The following is a 17851-nucleotide window of genomic DNA, read 5'->3' on the forward strand; positions in this document are numbered from 1 at the left end:
CCGCGTCCTGACGTATCCTCGTTACGTGGTGCGCAATAGACCCGCCCCGCGTCCTGACGTATCCTCGTTACGTGATGCGCAATAGACCCGCCCCGCGTCCTGACGTGCCTTCGTTACGCCTCAGCAATGGGCTCAGCCAGTCACCGGGCGGGCGCGTGCCCAGAGGCCGTTGGTCGCGCGTGCCCAGAGGCCGTTGGTCGCGCTCTAGCGCGAGCCGGGCAGTACTGCAGTCTGTGCCCTGTGCATGGGCTGGGGCCGTGCTGCTGGGCATGCTCAGTACAAGCCAAGCAGCAAAGGGGCCACAGTGTGCACCGCCCCTCCCCCCACACAAGGCCCAGGGCGAGTGGCTCGAGGGAGACTTGCAGGTTTAGTGTCTGCACTCCGGGTCTCAGGCTCTCGCGGGGCCAGGCGGACGTGGCCTGCCACGCTGCTGGATCGGGCCCATGGGCGCGGTGAGCGCCTAGTCCTGGGGGAGGGGAGAGGCCTCACGCGCTGTCCCCCCGCCAGCACAAGGCTGCAGCTCCCCTTGGCCAGTCAGAATCGCCTGTCTGGAGAACAGGTGCAGTACCTTTTCCCCACCCCTCTTGGGCGTCCAGCTGTTCATAGACACACACGGCCCCCTAGCTCGCCGCCTGCTCTGAGCGGGTAAGCGGCTCCCAGCTGGAGCTTGCCTCTTGACACTCCAACCATATGCCTCCCTTCCCCCCACATAACACAAACCCTCTGTCTTCATGCGCCCATAACCCCTCCCAGACCTTGCATCCAATCCCCTGCCCCAAGTCACAACTCTCTCCTGCCCTACGTTACATCCCAAACCCATGCATCGCCTCCTGCACCCCAGTCCTCTGCCCTAAGTCTCAACCCCCTCCTTTACCCAAACTCCCACCCAGATCCCACACCATCTTGTTAGGCCACAGAAAATTGGGCCTAGGGCAACCTAAGACAGACCGAGAACAGTCCAGCAAAGGGTTCTGGGTAGTCCCTGAACAAAATTTGAGACATGGGTTGAGCAAGGGCATGAGATAAGCGAACAGCTGCTTTTTTGTACTTGCTGAGCTGAACAGCTTGCTTAAGAAACTGATAAGAAAACTCCCTGTCTCCTCATTGTCTGGTACTTGCTTTCTGTCTTAATAAGAAAGTTGCTAATGTATCAAGGCCACCTTGTACAGCTGGCAAGGTATGCACCCATGCTAGAAGTGTCTAACTAACAAAGGGGGGGGGGGTTGCTTAAGTGAATAGTCGATGACGCGACAGAACTGTCTATATAACCCCACTTGCTATAGGACTCGGGGGCTGGTTCTTGGTAGAGACGGGCTGCTCTCTATTGTTGTGTGCACTCTTCAATAAAGAGCTTTGTGATTAGACCTTGCTGGTGTTGCCTGTCTCTTTGCGGTCAGACAACAAACTGATGCCGTCTGGATTAGAAGTCCCTGACAAATTTGGCGACCCAGATGGGACTCGTCTGACTCTCTGGTGCGGGATTGGACTCCGAAGCAATGCAGCGTGCATCCTCCGGCTTTGAGGAGCCTTGCCCGGTGGCCTGATCCCTGCGTCGGCGATAAGGCGTTTCCTGTGAACCAGCCGAAGCCCGCAGAAATCCAGCAACGTCGACCTACCCGTTGTGTAGGATCCAGGTCTTCGGGGTTCGAGTCCCTGGACAGGTAAGCGAGCGCTTGGTATTGAGAGGTTGGGGTTAGAGTCCCTTAACCGAGGTTAGGGTTTGAGTCCCTTAACAGAGGTTGGGGTTAGAGTCCCTTAACCGTGGAAAATGGGACAAGTTGGCTTACTGCCCGGGGGACGCCCCATTGTCCCTGATACTCAGAGATTGGAAGGGTATCTCTGGAACAACCGGTTTAGCGAAGTCAAAAATGAAGAATTTGTGTCAAATTCAATGGCCTTCTTTTACTGCCCATTTGTCCCCGACTAATGATTGGCCAGACTGCAGAACTTTCTCCGTAGAGAGGATGGGTGCCTTAAGAGATGTATTGGTCAGTCTTAGACTGGGACAAATGGAATATTTATTTGTGTGGTACAATTATAAGCCAAAAGAGAGGGAGATGGCCCTGCAGGCTGTTTGTATGAAGGAGTCTGTTAAACTTCCCCCACCCTATGCCCCGGAAGTGGTAGAAAGAACATTCCGTACCATTTTCTCTATCCATCTGCCAACCTGGGCTGATGTGAACCAACTGTTGGATACCCTCCTTACGGAAGATGAGCATCAAAAGGTTAAAGAAAAAGCTGTAGCATATCACCAGAATCAAGCTTGAGGAAGTATGCTCACCGCTGAGCCTAATTAGGATCCGATTTCGGATGGGATGCAAGGGAAAAGTTTACCTGAAGTGTTTAGCATTGTGACACGGGTGTACAATGGGAAAGAAGAGAAGAGAGAGAGAGAAAGAAGGAAGAAAAAACAGAAGGATATGAGGGATCAAGTATCGCTGCTGGCAATGGCTGTGACAGGAGGCAGAGGAGGGGGCCGCGGGTGGAGTCGCGGTAATCAGGGAGGACCTATTGGAAGGGGAAGGGGTAGAATAGCAAGAGGGCGAAGACGCAGAGGTAGTGGTGACCCTGGTCGTAATGAGTGCCACTATTGTGGTGAGGCAGGGCACTGGAAAAGAGAATGTCCTTTCAGACCAAACCCTGATTGCAAGCCTGAGGTAATGGGTCAGCTGAATCTCGAAACTCAGCGGCTATGTAAGGAAGTGACAACTCCCCTTATTTCATAAGCTGCTAAGGTCTGACACTCTAGACCTGGCAGACTCTTTCTTTGGCGTGTGTAGAGTTAGTTTAGGTGGGGGTTAGTCTAAACATATCCCCCCACACTGCCGAAAGGCACCCCTGTGTACTACATGTACGTGCATAATAGTCCAAGGACTTGTAAGCATTTAACGGATTGGAAGAGGAAAAAATTAAAGCCCTGAGGGATGAAAGTAAAGCTCAGAAAAGCAAAAATCCGCCCTGCAGTGAAAGATGTAACTTACAAACTGGGCAGCGCCTCTGTGCCAAAATAATGCACACAAAAAATGAAAAAAAAAAAGATTTCTCAGTTGGCACACCCATATCAACCAAGCTTGGGGGGGAATTTGGCACAACATCACCCCCTATCCCTCTTTATGATGTATACATAGATAAAGAGGAAACACGAAAAATAACTGAAAGGAATTAGCTCTTCCCTTTGGAAACATGGGCTCCTGTAACAAACTTGCCCGATCCAAAGCAAAACACAGAGTTTTGAAATAGACTTAACAGCTTGTGGAAAGTATTCCTCCAAATTCTCAAAGAAGGAATGCCCACCGGCCATCAAGCCATATTGGCCCTAAGCATTTTAGTTAGAAACATTTACACAGAACACAATACAAGAGTAGGAAAGGCTGCCAAGCAACTTCAGGAGATTCTCAAGCCCTTGTTAGCAAATAGATAACTACAGTCTCTCCGGCTGGAATCGCAGGCAATTCAAGAATGTATCACGACGCACGAGCAGAGGCTGTCCAGAGAAAAAATAAACAGTTAAAACCTTTCCCTCACACACTGTTATAATTGGCTTGAGAGCGTGAGAGGAGGTAATCTAAAAGCCACTGTAAAGTCAACCAGTAGAAATTGAATTTGAAGATGTAATCACTAGAAGCTAAATCTGCCTTAACAAGGAGACACATTCTGCAACATAAATCTCCTTACAGAACATGGGTGAGTGATTCACCCCAGAGTCAGCAGCATAGATCAGCTGCTGCAGCATAGATGTTATGAAAACCCTATACTGATAAGTTTAAAATTAATAATAGCTGACTGCACTACTAAACATTCAGATTTACCTACTGAAAAAAAATTAGGAGGGGTAGAGCTAATTGGAAAGTCCACCCTCCTTACCAAATTAATACTAGATAAGCTTGTATCATTGAGAAAAGTCATTTAGAAAGAATAAGGAAAGTAGGACAGACATTGGAAAGTTACTAGGAATGAGAAACGTTTTCTTTGGAAGAATGAAGCATGTGATTTGAGGGAATGCGAAGGTGAGAAGTAACTCCATGGGAGAGTAGAAAGGATTAAGCGATTGTTGTAATATGTGAAGAGAAACCTGCTTTAAAAAGGACTCGTTTCTTGCAGCCTCTTTTAATCATCTAGGCAAAGAAACAATCAAGTTTAAACACTTGGCTACAGACACTTTGTTAAATCTATTATAGAGAAATAAGGAATTCTACTGAAACTTTATTGGTTAACTGCATAAAAGAATAAAATCTATATTTTGTAAATTTGTAAAACCTGCACCCTAAGAGTTAAATGTGTCTTCCTAGGAAACTAATTATTGTTTTAAAAATCCAAGCCCAGAAACTTCACTGTGTTTCTGTTCAAGGCTAAGTTGATAGCACTTTTGGCTTGCTTTCAGATCCAAGGTTGTGTGTGTCTGCAAACTGCCTGTCTGTTCTGGAAGTGGGGAGAAGAGCACTGTCCCCCATAAGTAAGCCTGTAACATTCCATGTGATTCTTTTCAGGAAAAGAAAACCTTTTTGCTTGCTAGAATAGTAACTAGCAAGCACCTTGTTCTAAAAAAAAGTTTCTGTAGCAGTAAATCATTTGAAGCTTCACATTAAAAAAAGTCTGGTCTGCAGTACAAGAGGGAAACTGAGGCATGCCACTGTTAGGAAAAGCTAGCAACTCTGAGGTAATTCAAGGGAGTGGAAGGTCACAAGTACTGATGAAGCACCCTTGTTCTCGGAAAGTTGCTGCTCACTCGCCCATAGAAGTGATAAAGAGTTAGCTGTAACTGGTTCCCCTAGCAGATCTTAGGCAGTATTTTAAGTTATAATAGGCCACCCCGATAGAGGTAGAAATGTTTTCTTTGTCTTTCAGATCATTAAAAAGCACTAATATCAGCTGAAAAGTTAATTTTGAAGAAAAAAAAACATGGTTCTGTGTCATGACATAAGTTTATGTTCTGTGTTCTATCCAAATTTGTCTAGTGTGTCTTAATTGTGATATATGTATTTCAAGCATTGTTGTGTGTACAATATTGTTGTTTTAATGAAAGAATAATTTAAGTCCCTTGAATAATCTTAACTTTATGCTTTATACAGATAAGTTTTTGCCGTTATAAATCTAGTGAGGTTTTAGCAGCAAGATATGTAGTTTGTACTGTCTGGAATGTAGCGGAATCTGCTCCTGTACCTGCTGTTTTTTCCCCTTCTCTCCTACGATCGCCAGCTCCTTTGCCACCTCTTTCGGAACTGGCCCTCCTGTAAGACCAAGCCCCAGAATCGGGAAAGCAAGGGTATGTCTACACTACCCTCCTAGTTCGAACTAGGAGGGTAATGTAAGCATACCGCACTTGCAAATGAAGCCCGGGATTTGAATTTCCCGGGCTTCATTTGCATAAACCGGGCACCACCATTTTTAAATCCCGGGTCATTCGAACCCCGTGACGCGCGGCTACACGCGGCACGGACTAGGTAGTTCGGACTAGGAAGCCTAGTCCGAACTACCTAGTCTGTGCCGCGTGTAGCTGTACGGCACGGGGTTCGAACGAGCCGGGATTTAAAAATGGCGGCGCCCGGCTTATGCAAATGAAGCCCGGGAAATTCAAATCCCGGGCTTCATTTGCAAGTGCGGTATGCTTACATTACCCTCCTAGTTCAAACTAGGAGGGTAGTGTAGACATACCCCAGGAGTGGAGACTGGCAGGGTGCACCTTGCACCCAGACCACTACTGGTGCAGCTCTGATGGCCACATTGTTGCCCCAGTGGTCTTGTTACCTCACCTTGCCTCCGTGATCCATGGATTGTCGCACATTGGCAAAGGTAAAACAAAATTAGTTTGCTCCCAAATTCTCCCAAGCAGCCAAAAATTACTGTCTGGCTTGCCATGTCTGCCAAGCCCACAACATGGGTAAACCTGTAAAGACAGTTCTGGCAACCAGACCTCCACCTTTGGGACCATTTGTGAATTTACAAATGGACCTTATTCAATTGCCTAAATGTCAATCCTTTGGATATGTGCTAGTTATTGTTTGCTTGTTTTTTTGATGAGTAGAAGCTTATTCCTGCAGGAAAACTAATGCCATCACAGTGGCAAAGAAACTTCTAAATCATTACATTCCATCACGGGGAATACACCTTGTGATCTTCAGTGATAGAGGTACCCACTTTACTAGACAAATTATTCAAAACTAGCAAAGTACTACTCTATCAGACAAGCACTGCACTGTGTGTGACACCCGGAGAGTGCAGAAGCAGTAAAAAGATGAAACAGGATTTTAGAGAACAAACTTGCTAAAATATGTGAGGACTCTGGCTTAACATGGGTAGAAGCACTCCCGATTGCCCTAATGAGCATGAGAGCCACTCCTAATTGGAAAACTGGACTCAGTCCACATGAAATGGCATGTGGCCGACCTATGAGATTGTTAAGCAGCCCAGAAATTAACCTGGCTGATGCCACACTTGTTAAAGGAAGCATAGTCAAGTATTGACAGGAACTTATGAGGTGTGTACAGTCTTATCATTCACAGGTTAAAAATGCCTTCCAGGAGGCTCCGACTGAGCCGTGCCATAAACTACAACCAGGAGATTGTGTTTCCATGAAAGTTCATAATTGGAAAACTGCCCTGGAACCCAGGTGGAAGGGTCCCTACCAGGTCCTTCTGACCACCATACTGCTGTAAAGTACGAGGAATCGCCCACCTAGATTCATGCCTCCCGCTGCAAACTGGTTCCAGTGCCTACATAGGTTGGCCCCAACAAGGAGCACCGCAGACCTGGTACCAAAAACCCAGGTCCAGAAGTAGACGGGGATAAGCGCAGGCCTGGTACCGGCAATCCAGGCCCAGAAGCAGATGACGTCGGACTTCAAGGGAGCCATGCATGTTCACCCCACCACGAATCGGGTGAACGAGAAGCAGATGACATCTATGCCCGAGGCAAATGAACTGCTACCCCCTTAGGCAACCTGAAGCTTCGCCTTCAACTGAGATAGCCTTAAATTAGTGGTGTCCTTTCCTGGAAAGATAGCCTCATTTCCTTGCCTAGGTTCTTAGGTTTACAATCGGTTTATTATTTGTCGTCTTTCTTTTTCAGTGGTATGGAATGTAACAGTTTCAGGCTCACATTAGAAGAGCCCCCCCTTGAATAATGATAATAAGTGAAAAGAAAATTCATATATCCATGCCACTGTAGTTATAGCTAAAGCTTTACACTGATCCAAGTGTTGGTTATGTGGTTGAAACTCCCTGTCAGCTTCCCAATCTTCATACCCTACTACAGCGATAGGTGAAGCAAACTACAAAGTCCTGAAGAACAGCCAGCATAAGGCTGGACAAACAATACATGCTAAACTTATGCTTAATTTTGTTTTTAATACCTAGCAGTTACAATTTATATGGTTCAAATGTGTTTATGCTTTTAATGAACCAAGTTTCCCAAAAATGTAATTCCACAGGTTGCTGGATATATGCTCTCAGTCCTGTACATTCAAAAGGAGGTATCCCAATGATTCCAGTCCCACTAAACAACACTCAAATGAATGGCACACTGTTTAGTGAACTAAAGCCAAATAATACTTAGCAGGATAAAAAGTTTACTAATCCAGAGTATATCCGCCTAGCCCTGACCCCAATTGGAGAGTACTGCTGAACATGTAATGGTTCCAGAGCCAGGGTAGAAAAAGCCAAAACCGGATGGCCCTAAACTACGTCCTAGCAAGTAAAAGCAGGGTCTGTGCCTTAGTGGGAAAAGAATGCTGTGTGTATATTTCTGACACCAGCAAAGAAGTAAAGGAAGATGCCTCAGAAATTAAAAGAACTGTGGAAAGCCTAAGACAGGAAAAAAACTGGACCCTCTGGGGTTAGTGAGAAAGCTGATTTGAACATGTGGAAACTTGGATTTTGCATGGAATAGATCTAGTATTCGTTATATTCTTTTGTGCTTATTGCTGTTTCTTGTTAATTAAATGCTGTATTTCTTGTATTTTAAAAAAACACAAGACAGACCTTTACCAAAAGGAATGTGAAACTCATGATGTTAAAATATAGTGAACAAGGTTCTGATCAGCGTGCCACGCAGTACCGCGAGGTTGTCTCAAGAGTCCCTTTGTGGTACTCTAGGGACAAAGGGGGGACTGTTAGGCCACAGAAAATTGGGCCTGGGGCGGTTATGGTAAGACAGACCGAGAAGAGTCCAGCAAAGGGTTCTGGGTAGTCCCTGAACAAAATTTGAGACATGGGTTGAGCAAGGGCATGAGATAAGCGAACAGCTGCATTTTTGTACTTGCTGAGCTGAACAGCTTGCTTAAGAAACTGATAAGAAAACTCCCTGTCTCCTCATTGTCTGGTACTTGCTTTCTGTCTTAATAAGAAAGTTGCTAATGTATCAAGGCCACCTTGTACAGCTGGCAATGTATGCACCCATGCTAGAAGTGTCTAACTAACAAAGGGGGGATGGGTTGCTTAAGTGAATAGTCGATGATGCGACGGAACTGTCTATATAACCCCACTTACTATAGGAATCGGGGGCTGGTTCTTGGTAGAGACGGGCTGCTCTCTATTGTTGTGTGCACTCTTCAATAAAGAGCTTTGTGATTAGACCTTGCTGGTGTTGCCTGTCTCTTTGCGGTCAGACAACGAACTGAAGCCGTCTGGGTTAGAAGTCCCCGACAATCTTCTGCACCCAATCCCTTACCCACTGATGCGCAAACTTTTTTTATTCATGACTCCCGGGAAAATTTTGTTAAGCAAAAAAAGAAACCCGCCAGGCCACTGAAATGCAGTCTTGGCCCCTTTAATTGCCAGGACACGCCCCTGCAACTCCCCCAGCCACGTGTCCATTGGGCATCAAGCTGGGAAAAGCAGAAAATGATGAGGTTCAACAAGGACAAGTGCAGAGTCCTCCATTTGGGACGGAAGAATCCCAAGCATTCTTACAGGCTGGGGACCAACCAGTTATGTAGTAGTTCTGCAGAAAAGGACCTGGGGGTTACAGTGGATGAGAAGCTGGATATGAGTCAACAGTGTGCCCTTGTAGCCAAGAAGGCTAATGGCATATTAGGTTGCATTAAGAGGAGCATTGCCAGCAGATCCAGAGATGTGATTATTCCCTTTTATTTGGCTCTGGTGAGGCCACATCTGGAGTATTGTGCCTAGTTCTGGGCCCCCCCCCCCCACTACAAAAAGGATGTGGACACATTAGAGAGGGTCCAGTGGAGGGCAACCAAAATGATTAGGGGGCTGGAGCATATGACCTACTAGGAGAGGCAGAAGGAGTTGGGTCTGTTTAGTCTGCAGAAGCAAAGAGTGAGGGGGGATTTGATATCAGCCTTCAACTTCCTGAAGGGAGGTTCAAAAGAGGCTGGAGAAAGGCTGTTCTCAGTTATGACGGATGGCAGAACAAGGAACAATGGTCTCAAGTTGCGGTGGGAGAGGTCCAGGTTGGATATTAGGAAAAACTATTTCACTAGGAGAGTGGTGAAGCACTGGAATGGGTTACCTAGGGAAGTAGTGGAGTCTCTATCCCTAGAGATTTTTAAGTCTCGGCTTGACAAAGCCCTGGCTGGGTTGATTTAGTTGGGATTGGGCCTGCCTAGGGCAGGGGGCTGGACTTGATGACCTTCTGAGGTCTCTTCCAGCTCTATGGTTCTATAATTCTATGAAAATACCGGCCAGCCAGATCACAGAGCTGCGACCCCCCCCCAGGAATACAGCCGCAACTCCCATGGGTTGCGCACTACTGCCTTACCTCATGCTGCCTTCTGCACCCAACCTCAATCCCAGACCCCGCACCTCCTCCATTAATATGGAAGAGTGCGGCCCTTGACCACTTATACAATTCTTAGACTGGTCCCCCCATCAACAATTACAGATCACCCTTGGTCTGGTGGATTACGGCAGCAGGCAGATATATCTAGACTCTAGCTATGAACATCAGGATGGCCATATTTGGTCAGATCAATGATCCATCTAGCCCACTATCCTGTCTTTTGGGGGTGGTGAATGCCGGGTGGTGAATGCCAGGTGCTTCAGAAGGAATGACAAGAAGAGGTAATCATCAAGTGGTGCTACCAGACCATTTGTTTTTATCCAGGCTAGGGAGGTAATAGTGTAGTCAATTAACTAATAGGCAAAAGCTTATACATATAGGCTACGTCTACACTGGCCCCTTTTCCGGAAGGGGCATGTAAATTTCATGAGTCGTAGTAGGGAAATGCGCGGGGATTTAAATATCCCCCGCGGCATTTAAATAAAAATGTCCGCCGCTTTTTTCCGGCTTTTAAAAAAGCCGGAAAAGAGCGTCTACACTGGCCCCGATCCTCCGGAAAAAGTGCCCTTTTCCGGAGGATCTTATTCCTACTTCAAAGTGTAGGAATAAGATCCTCCGGAAAAGGGCACTTTTTCCGGAGGATCGGGGCCAGTGTAGACGCTCTTTTCCGGCTTTTTTAAAAGCCGGAAAAAAGCGGCGGACATTTTTATTTAAATGCGGGGGGATATTTAAATCCCCCGCGCATTTCCCTACTACGACTCATGAAATTTACATGCCCCTTCCGGAAAAGGGGCCAGTGTAGACGTAGCCATAGGCTGTGTCTAGACTGGCCTGTTTTTCTGGAAAATCAGCCGCTTTTCCGGAAAAACTTGCCAGCTGTCTACACTGGCCGCTTGAATTTCTGCAAAAGCACTGACTTCCTACAGTAAGAAATCAGTGCTTCTTGAGGAAATACTATGCTGCTCCCGGTCAGGCAAAAGTCCCTTTTGCACAAAACTTTTGCGCAGAAGGGCCAGTGTAGACAGCTGAGATTTGTTTTCCGCAAAAAAGCCCCGATCGCGAAAATGGCGATCGTGGCTTTTTTGCAGAAAAGCGCGTCTAGATTGGCCACAGATGCTTTTGCGCAAAAAGCGCTTTTGCGGAAAAGCATCCGTGCCAATCTAGATGCTCTGTTCCGAAAATGCTTTTAACGGAAAACTTTTCCGTTAAAAGCATTTCCGGAAAATCATGCCAACCTAGATGTAGCCTAATGCTATAGACTAAACACATTTCCCTTCTCCCCTGTCTCCTTCCCTGGTTACCAGTAGGAATGTTAAATGTGGGTTAATTGAATAGTCAATTAACCTCATGAACTCTTGTTGGTTATTTGACTGTCCCTGGGGATGAGGCCACCACCAGTGCACTCCAGCCCCATTCCTAAAGAGCCCCTGCCACTCTGTGCTTGTGGGGTGCCAGGCAGGAGCTGGTCCATGAGGGGAGCCAGTTTAAAAAATAACTCCCCTCATGGACCAGCTGCCTGTTGCTCCATGATGCTGCCTCTGATTCAGAGGCAGCAGCACGGAGTGGCAGCAGCCCCTGTCCAGGGGGTGTTTGAGCTCCCAGATCCAGTGCGAGCCGGAACTGAGCTGGGCTGCCTGCCTGCCTGGCTCTTAATACACTTTAAATGGAGAGCCTCAGTGGGGGTAGGTCCTAGAACTGGCACAAGCCAAGACTGAGTTGGGCTGCTGGCCAGCCTGCAAAAAAAAAACTTATGGGAGGGGGGAAATGCGTGTAGTCTATACTGCATTAACCTATACGCTTTTGCTTATCTGTTAATTAATTGACTGTACTATTACATGCCTAGTTACCAGTACATTTTTTAGCAGGATGGCCAGCAGCCCAGTTCAGTCCTGTTCATGCTGGGTTTAGGACCTACCTCCACTATGGCTCTGAATTTAAAGTGTATTATGAGCTGAGCGGGCAGGCAGTCTTGCTCAGTTCCTGCTCACACTATGTCCAGGTACACAGCCACACACACCCCAGACAGGGGCTGCCGCTACCCCACTCCGCTGCCTCTTTATCAGCACAGATGAACAGGCAGCTGGTCCATGAGAGGAGCTGGTTTTTAAAGCAGCAGTGAAGAATGGCAGGATACTCCTCTGCCACATGCAGGAAAAAGGTCATGAGGTGTTAGGCTTAGTGACTGGCAGCTCTAGCTCAGTCAAAAATATATTTTGCCTTTTGGATGAGCAGAGATGTTGAAACCTGGAGTAGAGGGCATGCAAAAACAGACTCTTTGCATCTTTTGTCACTTGTATGGAGGTTCATAGAGTCTCTGTTGGTAAAAAAAATATGATGCCCAAAGTGTGAAGAGCATCTCTGGAGTCTTTTAGAGTATGAGATCCTCATCTGTCTTCTGATTGAAGAAATGAGATTGATCAAAAGGGAGGTTCTTGCTGGACCTCCCCTGGGAAAACCAAAAGCATGAAAGCCAGACACTTTTCACATCATGATGCTCATAGCCATGATCCTGGAGGAAGTATCAGCTGCATCTGCTGTGGATTGGAGGGCAGTTCTGGCTATCAATTTCCTTTTCATGACAAAGGGATGAAAGTGGGCATGATCTTGCTGTTGGAGACTATTAGTAAATGAATCACATTTAGGAAGTCTGTCTGTAGTTTGTAAGAATGGTATAACAATTGAACAGAAAGCTTAGGGAGGTTTTGGAAACTTCTTCACTGGAGGCTTACAAAAGGAGGCTGGATAGTCATCTGTCTCAGATGGTTAGACCACAAATCCTGTATTTTGGCAGGAGTTAGACTATGTGACTCTTAAGTATCAGAGGGATAGCCGTGTTAGTCTGAATCTGCAAAAGCGACGAGAAGTTGTTGTGAAAACCAAGAGCGGAGAAACTGCTTTTGTAGTTGGCTAGCCATTCACAGTCTTTGTTTAATCCTAAACGGATGGTATCAAATTTGCAGATGAACTGTAGCTCAGCAGTTTCTTTTTGAAGTCTGTTCTTGGCGTTTTTTTGTTGCCGGATGGCTACCTTTAAATTTTCACACCTCCACATCAGCTGCTAGAAGTGGGTCTCATCCTCCCTGACTGAATTGACCTCTTTATCTCTAGCCTTACTCTTGATTGGTACTCTTTTCTTTTGCCTGTATATTTATACCTACCTCTGGAATTTCCACTACATGCATCCAACGAAGTGGGTCTTCATTAGTCTTCAATAAATCTGTTAGTCTATAAGGTGCCACAGGACTCCTCGTCGCTTATGTGATTCGCATGCTCCCTTCTAATCTTAATGTTCTATCATATCCCTTGTGGATTCCACAATGTCCCGTTATCAGCCCGTTTTCCTAAACCTAAAGGAAGTGGTTTGGAAAAGCAATTTACCCAACTAGAAGCAAAGTGATGAGCATGTTGCAGCACATAATACATTCTGAATGTACGCCTTCACTATAAAAACAAACAGTCCTGTAGCACCTTAGGGTACGTCTACACTACCCTCCTAGTTCAAACTACCGGGGTAATGTAGGCATACTGCACTTGCAAATGAAGCCCGGGATTTGAATTTCCCGGGCTTCATTTGCATAAGCGGGGAGCCGCCATTTTTAAAACCCCACTGGTTCGAACCCCGTGCAGTGCGGCTACACGGGGCACGAACTACCTAGTTCGTGCCCCGTGTAGCCGCGCTGCACGGGGCACGAACTAGGTAGTTCAAACTAGGCTTCCTAGTTCGAACTACCATTACTCCTCGTGAAATGAGGAGTAATGGTAGTTCGAACTAGGAAGCCTAGTTCAAACTACCTAGTTCGTGCCCCGTGTAGCCGCGCTGCACAGGGTTCGAACCAGCGGGGTTTTAAAAATGGCAGCTCCCCGCTTATGCAAATGAAGCCCGGGAAATTCAAATCCCGGGCTTCATTTTCAAGTGCGGTATGCCTAAATTACCCTCCTAGTTCGAACTAGGAGGGTATTGTAGACATACCCTTAGAGACTAATAAATCATAAAACCATAGAACTGGAAGAGACCTCAGAAGGTCATCAAGTCCAGCCCCCTGCTCTAGGCAGGACCAATTCCAACTAAATCAACCCGGCCTTTTTTGGAGATGGGCACTACATTTGCCTTTTCCAATCATCCGGGATTTCTCCCGATCTCCATGACTTTTCAAAGATAATAGCCAAAGGCTCCTCAATGACATTTGCCAACTCCCTCAGTACCCTCGGATGCATTAAGTCTGGACCCATGGATTTGTGTACGTTTAGCTTTTCTAAATAGTTCCTAACCTGTTCTTTACCCACTATGGGCTGTCCATCTTCATCCCATCTTGTATCACTTAGCGCCCAAGTCCAGGAGCCAACCTTGTCCGTGAATACAGAGGCAAAGAAAGCATTGAGTACTTCAGCTTTCCCCACATCATCTGTCACTAGGTTACCTCCTTCACACCCTCTCTGATCACCTTCTTCTTGTTAATATGCCTATAGAAACCTTTCTTGTTATCCTTCACATCCTTAGCCAGTCGCAATTCCATTTGCGCTTTCACCTTCCTGATAACCCCCCGGCATTCTCGAGCTAGACCTTTAAACTCCTCCCTGGTCATTTGTCCAAGTTTCCACTTTTTGTAAGCTTCCTTTTTGTGCTTAAATTCACCATGGATTACCCCGGTAAGCCAATCCGGTCTCCTACCATGTTTGCCTCTCTTGCTACACGTCGGGATGGTTTCTTTCTGTGCCTTCAATAAGGCTTCTTTAAAATACTGCCAGCTGTCCTGGACACCTTCCCCCTTCATCTTAGCATCCCAGAGGAGGCTGCCCATCAGATCTTTGAGGGAGTCAAAATCTGATTTTCTGAAGTCCAAGGAGTGTATTTTACTACTCTCTTTTCTTCCTTTGGTCAGGATCCTGAAATCTACCATCTCATGATCACTGCTTCCCAGGTTGTCACCCACCTCCACTTCCCCTATTAGTTCCTCCCTGTTTGTGAGCAGAAGCTCAAGCTGCATATGCCCCCTGGTCAGATCCTTCAGCACTTGTGTCAAGAAGTTATCCCCAACATTCTCCAAAAACTTCCTGGATTGCCTGTGTACTGCCGTATTGGTGTTCCAACAGATGTCAGGGTGATTAAAGTCCCCCACGAGAACCAGGGCCTGTGATCTGGAAGCTTCGCTCAGTTGTCCGAGGGAAGCCTCATCTACCTCATCCACCTGATTCGGTGGCCTGTAGCAAACACCAACCACAACATCACTGCTGTTGTTTGCTCCTTTAAACTTAACCCATAGACTCTCAACAGGTTTTTCTCCCTCTTTATACTGGAGTTCAGAGCAATCGTAGTGCTCTCTTACATAGAGTGCAACTCCTCCTCCTTTTCTCCCTTGCCAGTTCTTCCTGAACAGTCTATACCCTTCCATGACAGCGCTCCAGTCATGCGAGTCATCCCACCAAGTCTCTATTATCCCAATTAAATCATATTTCTTGGACTGGGCCAGGGCCTCCAGTTCTTCCTGTTTGTTGCCCAGGCTTCTCGCATTAGTGTACAAACTCTTCAGGTAACCAGTTGATTGCCCTATCTTCTCCATTCGAAACAGGGCTCCTCCTTTCTTGCTCCTTCCTCTCTGCATTTCTTCCCGGTATCCGACTTTCCCACTCCCCTCAGGGTTTTGGTCACCGTCCCCCGACAAACCTAGTTTAAAGCCCTCCTCACTAGGTTTGCAAGCCTGCCCGCGAAGATGCTCCTTCCTCTCTTCGTTAGATGGATCCCATCTCTTCCTAACAATCCTTGTGCCCGGAACAGAGTTCCGTGGTCGAAGAAACCAAAGCCCTCTCAGCGACACCACCTGTGCAACCACGCATTTACGTCCTCAATTCAATGAGCCCTGCCCCGTCCTTTCCCTTCAACAGGGAGGATGGACGAGAACACCACTTGCGCTCCCAATTCTTGGATCCTTCTTCCCAGGGCTACATAATCCACAGTAACCCGCTCAAGGTCATTCTTGGCCGTATCATTAGTTCCCACGTGGAGAAGCAGGAAGGGGTAGTGATCTGAAGGTTTGATCAGCTTGGTAAGCCTCTCAGTCACATCCTTAATGTGAGCTCCCAGTAAGCAGCACACCTCTCGAGATTCCAGGTCCGGAAGGCAGAGGGATGGCTCAGTCCCTCTTAGGAGGGAGTCCCCGACCACCACCACCCGTCGTTTTCTTTTGGGGGGGTGGCCGTGGAACCCCCATCCCTAGGACTATGCATCCCATGCCTTCCAGTAGATGGTGTTCCCTTCTGGTTTCTTCCTTGTGAGGTCCCTTCCAGAGCTTTCATCACTGCAGAGCCTGTGGAGAGAGCCTGAAAGTGATTACTTACCTCTATAGCATTGGGGGATTCCCGTGTTGGCCTCTTTCCCCTTCTAGAAGTTACATGCTGCCAGTTCTCTTCTTGGTCACATACTGCCCTCTCTGGCTCCTCCGCCTGCCGTGCTTGAAGGATTAAACGCTGCCTTCTATCGAGGAAGTCTTCATCCTCTCTGATTGAGTGTAGGGTCGACACTTGGGCCTCCAGTCCTCTAGTTTTTTCTTCCAAAATGTCGACCAGCTTGCACTTCGTGCAGATGAAATCCGTTCTTTCTTCTGGGAGGAAGACAAACATGGCACACGCCGTGCAGGTAACAACAGCAGACCCATCACCAACCATCGCTGCTGTCCTGGAGAAGGGATTTCAAAAGAAAGGCAAGAGAACCTCCCGCCCTTCCCAACTCCCTCTCAAAACTGCCTGTTAGCACTCACCTGTTCACAAGCTCCTTGGTCGCTTGCCCACTGCCTTATAAATCTATTAGATCATGAGCTTTCATGGGTAAAATCCATTTCATCACATGAATTGGAGCCAAAATTACAGAATCTAGGGCCATGATCACCAACCCGTCGATCATGATTAGGGTTACCAGGTAGACCCCCCCAAAATAGCGGACACACTTGATTGTGGCTGGGGGGGGGGTGTGGGACTGGCTGGGAGGAAGGGAGGGGCGGAAGGCGGGGGATCGGGGACCACGGGGCTGGCCAGGAGGAAGGGGGGCAGGAGGCGGGGCTGGCGGGGGGGGGGTCGGGGACTGCAGGGCTGGCTGGGAGGAAGTGGGTGTGGGAAGCAGAACTGGGGGGGATTGAGGGCTGGAGGGGCTGGATGGGAAGAGGGGGGAGCTCAAGGAAGGGGGTGCGGGAAGCAGCGCTGGAGGGGGGGAGTGTGGGGTTCAGCCACTGGCCGCAGCTGGAGTCCAACAGGCTGCGCCCCCAGGAGGCACTCCCTCTAATTGCTAGTAGAAGCAGGGCAGGGGCGGAGGGAGTGACTGGGGGGGCCACTCCTCCTGCCCAGCTTCTGCATGCAACCAGAGGCTCCCAGCTGCGGGGCGGGGCTGCGATTGGCGCTGGGTGCCTCTGGTTGTGTGCAGAAACTGGGAGGGGGACCAGCCACTGCCACCTCGTCCCGCCCTGCCCCATCCCGCCCGACTTTTCCACACGACCACAGGGCTCCCAGCGCCACTCGTGGCCCGCCTCCCAGTCGCTCCCCTGCCCCTGCCAGGCTTCCGTTCGGAAATTCAGAAAATGCCCTGTATTTTCTGAATTTTTCTACTGGATGGAGGGCGCAAATACCAGACTTTCCAGTAGAAAACCGGACACCTGGCAACCCTAATCACAATTGAGTGGTTGATCAGGAAGGCATGACCAGTTGATCACGAGGCATTTGGGCCCCCCCCATTTCCTCCCATCCCCAAGAAGTGGGACATCCTTCCCCTGTGGAGGGGAGAGGCGGTAGGAGTCCCCGGAGGAGGCATGCGCTGGGACGTCCCTCCTCGGTGGGGTGGGGTGGAGTGGGATGGGAGGGGGTAAGAGTCCCTGGAGGAGGAGCGCATGGACTTCCCTTCTCTAGGGGGAAGGGAGGGAGTAGAAGTCATGGGAGGAAGCATGGGGACTCCTTGTTCCCTGACCCCACCAACACCCTGTTCCCTGCCCAACACCCTGTCCCCTGCCACAGCACCCTGTCCCAGCATCCAGTGGCACCTGTCCCGACCAGCACCCTGTCCCCTCCAACACCATGTCCCCTGCTGCAGCACCCATTAGCATGCTGTCTCCTACCACAGCACCCTGACCCAGCA

The 17851-nt window shown here is 48.2% G+C and overlaps 1 long non-coding RNA gene across 1 annotated transcript; it reads left to right on the forward strand.

The window, feature by feature from the left end:
* The first annotated feature begins 28 nt into the window (after nt 1-28).
* LOC142819937 (uncharacterized) lies at nt 29-8574 on the forward strand. The gene is made up of 2 exons (XR_012897621.2): nt 29-1661; nt 6486-8574. It is a non-coding gene; the product is annotated as an uncharacterized LOC142819937 (long non-coding RNA).
* Nucleotides 8575-17851: the final 9277 nt, after the last annotated feature.

The sequence above is a fragment of the Pelodiscus sinensis genome, chromosome 26 (assembly GCF_052426305.1).
Source record: "Pelodiscus sinensis isolate ZL-2025 chromosome 26, ASM5242630v1, whole genome shotgun sequence".
Taxonomy (NCBI): domain Eukaryota; kingdom Metazoa; phylum Chordata; order Testudines; family Trionychidae; genus Pelodiscus; species Pelodiscus sinensis.